A 9,070-nucleotide genomic window follows, 5' to 3' on the forward strand; every position below is an offset into this window, starting at 1 on the left:
AGAGCAAAGTTGTCTCAAATCATTTTTATGGCATCTCATTTATTTCTTTGTAATAGCATTTAATCAGTTTCATTATAATTTATATGTTTTTATATCTCTCTATGATACTGGCCTGGAGGTTCTTAGAAATTTGGGAGCCATGTTTCTTGTATTTCTATTCTCAATGCCCAGAATATCCCTTGAAACATAGTCAACACTTATTAGATATGTATTAACTAAATTATTTGTTAATTTTATTAATTAAAATAATAAATTCTGATTATTAAAATTTTGTATTTTTTTTTACTGTGTTCTTAAAAGCTTGCTTCACTTGCTGATTCTAAGGTATAAATAAAGGGGTTCAACAAAGGGCTAACTGAAGTCATGGGCAGAGATATTTCCTTGTTGAAATTCCCTCCTTTTTTTGGTGATAGATTCATGTATAAAAAGATGCAGCTGCCATAAGAGAGCAAGATGACAGTCATGTGGGAGGAACAAGTGGCAGAAGCCTTTGTCCTTTGCTGGGCAGAAGTAATCCTCAGAATGGTCCTGATAATATATGTATAAGAAAGTGTCACCAGCACCAGAGTAACCACCAAAGTCACAGCTGCTAAGAAGATGACTATTAATTCTAAAAGGCTTGTGTCTGAGCAGGCAACCTCCAGGAGGGGTCTATAGTCACAGTAATATTGATTCAGAACATTAGAGGCACAGAAATTCATCTGGCTTATCAGGATAATTGGTGGCAAGATAGCCAGGGCTCCCCCTAGCCAGGAGCAGAACACAAGTTGTATGCAGACTCTGCTGCTCATGATGGTCAGGTAATGCAGGGGTTTGCAGATGGCCACATAGTGGTCATAGGACATAGAAGCCAGGAGGTAAAAGTCTGTTGCCCCAAGGAATATAGCAAAAAAATACTGAGTCAAGCAGCCAGAAAAACTGATGTATTTATTTCCTGTTGTCAAGCTGGTAGAAGCCTTGGAATAAAAATGGATGTGAAGGAAACTTCTAAGAAGGAGAAATTCTGGAGGAAGAAATACATGGGAGTCTTGAGTTGAGCATCCACCAGAGTGAGCATGATGATAGTCACATTTCCTAAGATGCTTAGCAAGTAGGCAAGGAACAGAAAGATGAATATCACCACCTGGGTTCAGGTTGATTTGTGAGGCCCAACAAAATGAAGTCAGTAAATGTGGTTTGGTTTTCATTGTTGACCTTCAGTAGATCTAAAGGGAAAAGGGAAGGTCAGTGATGAAGACTGGAGTTTCTCAGGCTAGGAAAATGAAGTTAACTGCAACCAACAGAATCAGGTCATATTATCAACTCTTCATCCAAATTGGCCCAAAGTGGCATCCCTCTGGACTAGGGATGGCTCATTGAAAGACCCAGGGTTCCTATGTAAGTGGCTTCATTCATAAAGCTCTTTTTTTTGGCAAGTGAATATTTTAATGGATCAATATTTTCACATTAAAACATGAATAAAATTGATTAAACACAAAGAATGATCTAAAATACACACAGGAATGATGTGCATAGAGAATTTATATAATGGGGTAAAAACACTAAAACATAAAATATTGTTTCAATTAATAAAGCTTTTGTCATTTCTCTGATTCCTGGGTTCTTAACACAGACATGTCACACAAGAATGACTCTGTCTTTCCCTTACTTACTTATGAAATATTCATAAATTTCCTACATTTAAATAGTTTTACCTGATTTTAGTTCTCTGTGTCTTATTTACTTCCATGTTCTTGGTATAAGTTTTTCTCTTTGTTCTTCTTTCCTCTTCTTTTTGTGTTCCCCTTCATACACTACCTGATACTTCATCATATATGTAGCTGACCCTCATCTCCTTCACTCTAGTTGCCTGGTTTCCTCTTTAAAGTAACCTGTGGACATTCTCCCAATACAGGCAATGCTATAAACCCCAAATCCAAAGCTGTTTGTTTTTGCTACCTTCCTGAATTTTTTTGGGATGAATGTCTATTTGGCCTTTAAGATTATGAGACTGTTTCAGAATGCTATCATTTTATTTTATTTTTATTTTTTTTCTTTGATGTCTCTCCTTTTTATTTTATTATTATTATTTGTTTTTTATTTTTAAAATTTTAAAATCTTTAATTCTTACATGTGTTCCCAAACATGAACCCCCTCCCACCTCCCTCCCCATAACTTCTCTCTGGGTCATCCCCATGCACCAGCCCCAAGCATGCTGTATCCTGCATCAGACATAGACTGGCGATTTAATTCTTACATGATAGTATACATGTTAGAATGCCATTCTCCCAAATCATCTCACCCTCTCCCTCTCCCTCTGAGTCCAAAAGTCCATTATACACATCTGTGTCTTTTTTCCTGTCTTGCATACAGGGTTGTCATTGCCATCTTCCTAAATTCCATATATATGTGTTAGTATACTGTATTGGTGTTTTTCTTTCTGGCTTACTTCACTCTGTATAATCGGCTCCACTTCCATCCATCTCATCAGAACTGATTCAAATGAATTCTTTTTTACGGCTGAGTAATACTCCATTGTGTATATGTACCACTGCTTTCTTATCCATTCATCTGCTGATGGACATCTAGGTTGTTTCCATGTCCTGGCTATTATCAACAGTGCTGCGATGAACATTGGGGTACATGTGTCTCTTTTGATTCTGGTTTCCTCGGTGTATGCCCAGCAGTGGGATTGCTGGGTCATAAGGTAGTTCTATTTGCAATTTTTAAGGAATCTCCACACTGTTCTCCAAAGTGGCTGTACTAGTTTGCATTCCCACCAACAGTGTAGGAGGGTTCCCTTTTCTCCACACCCTCTCCAGCATTTATTGCTTGCAGATTTTTGGATCGCAGCCATTCTGACTGGTGTGAAGTGGTACCTCATTGTGGTTTTGATTTGCATTTCTCTAATAATGAGTGATGTTGAGCATCTTTTCATGTGTTTGTTAGCCATCTGTATGTCTTCTTTGGAGAAATGTCTATTTAGTTCTTTGGCCCATTTTTTGGTTGGGTCGTTTATTTTTCTGGAATTGAGCTGCAGAAGTTGCTTGTATATTTTTGAGATTAGTTGTTTGTCAGTTGCTTCATTTGCTATTATTTTCTCCCACTCAGAAGGCTGTCTTTTCACCTTGCTTATATTTTCCTTTGTTGTGCAGAAGCTTTTAATTTTAATTAGAACCCATTTGTTTATTTTTGCTTTTACTTCCAGTATTCTGGGAGGTGGATCATAGAGGATCCTGCTGTGATGTATGTCGGAGAGTGTTTTGCCTATGTTCTCCTCTAGGAGTTTTATAGTTTCTGGTCTCACGTTTAGATCTTTAATCCATTTTGAGTTTATTTTTTTTTGTGTGGTGTTAGAAAATGATCTAGTTTCATTCTTTTATAAGTGGTTGACCAGTTTTCCCAGCACCACTTGTTAAAGAGATTGTCTTTACAATTCCACTACTGGGCATACACACCGAGGAAACCAGAATAGAAAGAGACACATGTACCCCAATGTTCATCGCAGCACTGTTTATAATAGCCAGGACATGGAAACAACCTAGATGTCCATCAGCAGATGAATGGATAAGAAAGCTGAGGTACATATACACAATGGAGTATTACTCAGCCATTAAAAAATACATTTGAATCAGTTCTAATGAAATGGATGAAACTGGAGCCGATTATACAGAGTGAAGTAAGCCAGAAAGAAAAACACCAATACAGTATACTAACACATATATATGGAATTTCGAAAGATGGTAATGATGACCCTGTATGCAAGACAGCAAAAGAGACAGATGTGTAGAGTGGACTTTAGGACTCTGAGGGAGAGGAAGAGGGTGGGATGATTTGGGAGAATGGCATTGAAACATGTATGCTATCATGTAAGAAATGAATTGCCAGTCTATGTTCAATGCAGGATGCAGGATGCTTGGGGCTGGTGCGTGGGGATGATCCGGAGAGATGATGTGGGATGGAGGTGGGAGGGGGTTCAGGATTGGGAACTCATGTACATCCATGGCGGATTCATGTCAGTGTATGCCAAAACCAATACAGTGTTGTAAAGTAAAATAAAGTAAAAAAAAAAAAAAAAAAAAGAAAGCTGGTGCTTTTGAACTGTGGTGTTGGAGACTCTTGAGAGTCCCTTGGACTGCAAGGAGATCCAACCAGTCCATCCTGAAGGAGATCAGTCCTGGGTGTACTTTGGTAGGACTGATGTTGAAGCTGAAACTCCGATACTTTGGCCACCTGATGGGAAGAGCTGACTTATTTGAAAAGACCCTGATGCTGGGAAAGATTGAGGGCAGGAGGATGAGGGGACGACAGAGGATAAGATGATTGGATGACATCACCGACGCAATGGACATGGGTTTGGATAGATTCTGGGAGTTGGTGATGGACAGGGAGGCCTGGTGTGCTGTGGTTCATGGGGTTGCAGAGTCGGACACGACTGAGCAACCGAACTGAACTGAACTGAATGTAGCAACTCTTTGTGGCCTGTAGCATTGTAATTCACACTTTGAAGATGAGGAGTAAGTATTGTTTAGTTGCTAAGTTGTATCCAACTCTTTGTGACACCATGAGTTGTAGTCTGCCAGGCTCCTCTGTCCGTGGAATTTCCCAGGCAACAATATTGGAGTGGGTTACCATTTCTTTCCCCAAGGGATCTTCCCATCCCAGGGATTGAACCTGTGTCTCTTGCGTTGGCAGGTGGATTCTTTACCAGTGAGCCTTGAACGAAGCCCCTCATAAGTATTAGGGAACCTAAATTATCCATCTAGATTACCATCCATCAAGGGTATGGTAAAGTGGGGATATGAAGACAAATAATTTGATTCCAGAGATTCAGTTCTTAAACATTTAAGAATACTGCCATTGAAACTTCCTTCCACTTTACCTCTGTATGCTGCTGCTGCTGCTAAGTCACTTCAGTCGTGTCTGATTCTGTGCGACCCCCTAGATGGCAGCCCAACAGGCTCCCCCGTCCCTGGGATTCTCCAGGCAAGAATGCTGGAGTAGGCTGCCATTTCCTTCTCCAATGCATGAAAGTGAAAAGTGAAAGTGAAGTCGCTCAGTTGTGTCTGACTCTTCACGACCCCATGGACTGCAGCCTACCAGGCTCCTCCGTCCATGGGAGTTTCCAGGCAAGAGTACTGGAGTGGGGTGCCATTGCCTGTGTATAGCTTTTCATTATTGGGCAGATGGGAGGACCTGGGTAACTGACTTCTCCATGTTCTCATTTCCCCTGTTTTTTTGAGTAGAGAATCAATCTTTTATATGATGCCACCTCTGCCTATTTGACTAAAGTAAATGTCAGTTAACTAATTGTATCTGAATTAGGACCAGTAGTAGGCAGACAATTGCTCTTTAAAAACTATGATTAATCACGCTGTAGCTATTCAAATGTTTCCCATCTGTACTCTATCTCCAGGGCTCTTGATTTTTCCCTTTTAGAACAGGATCCTCCCAGTGAACACCAACTAGTTTTTTGCAAGAATGGTTTTCACTTGGTTGTTGGAAAATATTTCCCACAAAGAGCCTTGAGGTGGGTTTCCCTTGAGTCTAAGGAAACATGGCTTTGCCCACCATGGTGAGGGAATGGTCTGTGTCCAGTTGCAGAGTTTTCAGATGCATCTAATTTTCAGATAGCATTATAGGGAAGTGGAATGGCTTTTGTTATCTGCTAGATGCTGCCATTCTAGGTAATACAGTAACTCAGGGACTGATCATAGGAGACTTCATGTGCAAGGTCAAATCTCTGACCTCCAACTGTCTTTCCATCTTATCTACTTGATTCTATATCTTATTTTTGATTCTGGCTTCAGGTGCCCTCATATGATACTTTGCCCTGGACTTTTGTCTGGTCCCTGAAAATTTCCTTATTTTTCCCTGTCAGTAGCTACTTTTTCCATATCTCAATTTCATCTGGGAAATAAATTCATAAACGCCTGTGCAACAGCATAGAGATGTCCTAACATAATGTATTCATTGACCAATAGCTTAATGTGTTTACATACATGGGGACAAATGTGTTATAAAATATAAAGCTCATTAAAGAAGATTATATTCTTAGTTTGGAGATTTAGATTGTGTAGTGGAGAACCATGAGGGAGACATTGTCCTCAGATTGAGAGGAAAGGGCTTTCTTGGAACTTTTCCTACTGACTGTATCCTCTATAAATCATCTGTCTCTGTTCTTATCCCTTCTCCCTTTCATGAACACTATTCAAAGATCTTGTATGATACTGGATGCTTGGGGTTGGTGCACTGAGACGACCCAGAGGGATGGTATGGGGAGGGAGGAGGGAGGGGGGTTCAGGATGGGGAACTCGTGTATACCTGTGGTGGATTCATGTTGATGTATGGCAAAACCAATACAGTATTGTAAAGTAATTAACCTCCAATTAAAATAAATAAATTTATATTAAAAAAAGGTCTTGTGCAAAATCATGTCACATGTCATAGGACAAGGCAATATCTCAGAACTATCTGTTGATTCTTCTTCTGGAATATTATCAACATTATTTAGTACCTAAATTTGAGTCTATTTGTTTCGAGTGGTGAATATCTGTCAAAATCAACAAACTTACAGAACAAATTTTATTATACTTCACAGTTGTAAAGTTTAATTATTCAAAAACAAATATGTCAACAGAGGAGAGCAATGATACAGGATGAAGGAAACAGGATGTTGTGAAATAAGGTGAGGAAACTTCATTTAAAATGGAGGCAGAAGGCCAGAAGTAAGAACCTTCATGCACTACAACTTGACATCAATCACAGACCCTGACAGGAAGAATTCTCCTTGCCCAGGAACAAGCCCAGCCAATGGAAAGTACTGCACTATACTTATTTACTTATTTACTTATTGAACTCCTTTCCTTACCAAGAACAGACTTGTGGTTGCTGAAGGGCAGTGGGTAAGGGAGGGAAGGAATGGGAATTTGGGATTAGCAGAGGCAAACTATTATATATAGGGTAGGGTAGACAAACTATTATATATAGGGTAAATGGACCTATGGATAAACAGATAAACAAATGGACCAACTCTACAGCGCAGAGAACTATATTCAATATCATTTGACAAATCACAATGGAAAAGAATATATAAAAGAATATATATGTGTATAATGGAGTCACTTTGCTGTACAGAAGAAATTAACACAACATTGTAAATCAACTATACTTTAATAAAATAAAAAAAAATAAACTCTCACTTTCCTTCCAAGGAATTTCATTTGAAACAACCCCGCCCAACTTCCACTCTTTTCTCTACAAAGTAATGTTTCTCTTATTTGCTTGTTAGACTTGACTATAATTTTTGCTATAGCAGCTTGTTCCAAATTACAGTCTTCTGCTAAACTCGTTATGCTGATAAAAATATCAGCTTGATTATACTCACCTCTTTGATGGTCCTTCATGGCTTCTGACTGCACTTTAATCACAAAAGTCCTTTGTGTGACTCAAAGCTAGACAAGAATGGATGACTGAAGGCAAATAAGTGTAGATTTCACCACATTATTTCTGTACACCTCACATTAGTATTTCACAAAAATTATGTGAGAATGTTCTCCTTAGTAACCAATGCCTATTAATTTCCAGTCACCTCTCCTTTTTTGAAGTTTTTAATTTTTATTTATTTACTTTTTAACTTTTTATTTTTACTTCATTTTACTTTATAATACTGTATTGGTTTTGCCATACATTGACATGAATCCACCATGGGTGTACATGCGATCCCAAACATGAACCTCCCTCCCCACAACAACCCTCCGGTCACCTCTCCTTTTAAGAAATTTTAAAGAAACAAATTTCAGTTTTATGGTTCCACTCTATCAGTAGCAAAAAATGTTCATGTATTCTGAAAAGATCCTGATGCTCGGAAAGATTGAGGGCAGGAGGAAAAGGATACAACAGAGGATGAGAAGGTTGGATGGCATCGCCGACTTAATGGACATGAGTTTGGTTGAACTCCAGGAGTTGGTGATGGACAGGGAGGCCTGGCGTGCTATCGTTCAAGGGGTTGCAGAGTCAGACACGACCGAGTGACTGAACTGAACCAAACTGAATTATGGTTAACTGAGAAGATGGAAAGACTGTGGAAACTGATTGGAACTCTGTCCAGTTTGAGAAATTGAGATTTTGGCCTTTTCAAACAGGGAGACAGGTTTCCTCCTAAAATTTACAAGAACAGGATTAGTTATATCTGCTGAGTCCACCACAGATGTGGAGGGAAAAACAGACTAAACAAACTCAAGGTTCCATTGGGAGCCCAGGTTCAAAAGTCGCTAATTAATCTAAAGGGTATTGAACTTGAAGAAATTCTTTGAAATAGAAGTTTTCATCATACATCAGTGGGAGGTGAGTCTTTGGAGAAAGGAAGATGCAACAACAGGTCATCTGCAAAACAAAAAGAATCAGATGAAAAGTCAAAAGACTTGATTCACTCCACATGGCCTAGAGATAGTTCAGATGAATTTAGGAGAGAAGCTGCTCAGAATTCCCTGAGGGAAGCCAGACTGATTTATTTATGGTTTCCCTGGTGACTCAGAAGGGAAAGAATCCACCTGTCAATGCAGGAGACACAGGAGACTCTGTGTTTGATCCCTGAGTTGGGAAGGTCTCCTGGAGAAAGAAATGCAACCCACTCTAGTATTCTTGCCTGGGAAAGCCCATGGATGGAGGAGCCTGGTGGGCTATAGTCCCTGGGGTTGCAAAGAGTCAGATACGACTGAGCGACTAACACTTTCATAGTTGATTTACAATGTTGTGTTAGTTTCTGCTGTACAGCAAAGTGACTCAGTTATATACCTACATATATCCACTCTTTTTTAGATTCTTTTCCCATATAGGTCATTATAGAATTTTGAGTAGAGTTTCCTGTGTTATACAGTAGGTCCTTATTAGTTATCTATTTTATGTATATAGTAAGGTATATATGTCAATCACAATCTCCCAATTTAGCCCTACTCTTTTTTCACCCTGGTAGAGCCATATGTTTGTTTTCTACTTCTGAGATCTAGAGTACAAACTAGTGGTTACCAGTAAGGAGAGGGAAAGGGAAAAGAAAGGTTATTATGGGATTAAATGAAAGCATATGTGTGGA

The 9,070-nt window shown here is 39.2% G+C and overlaps 1 pseudogene; it reads right to left on the reverse strand.

Moving 5' to 3' along the window:
* Window positions 1–280: 280 nt before the first annotated feature.
* LOC101104970 (olfactory receptor 6C4-like) lies at window positions 281–7,385 on the reverse strand (annotated as a pseudogene).
* Window positions 7,386–9,070: the final 1,685 nt, after the last annotated feature.

The sequence above is a fragment of the Ovis aries genome, chromosome 3 (genome assembly GCF_016772045.2).
Source record: "Ovis aries strain OAR_USU_Benz2616 breed Rambouillet chromosome 3, ARS-UI_Ramb_v3.0, whole genome shotgun sequence".
NCBI lineage: Eukaryota > Metazoa > Chordata > Mammalia > Artiodactyla > Bovidae > Ovis > Ovis aries.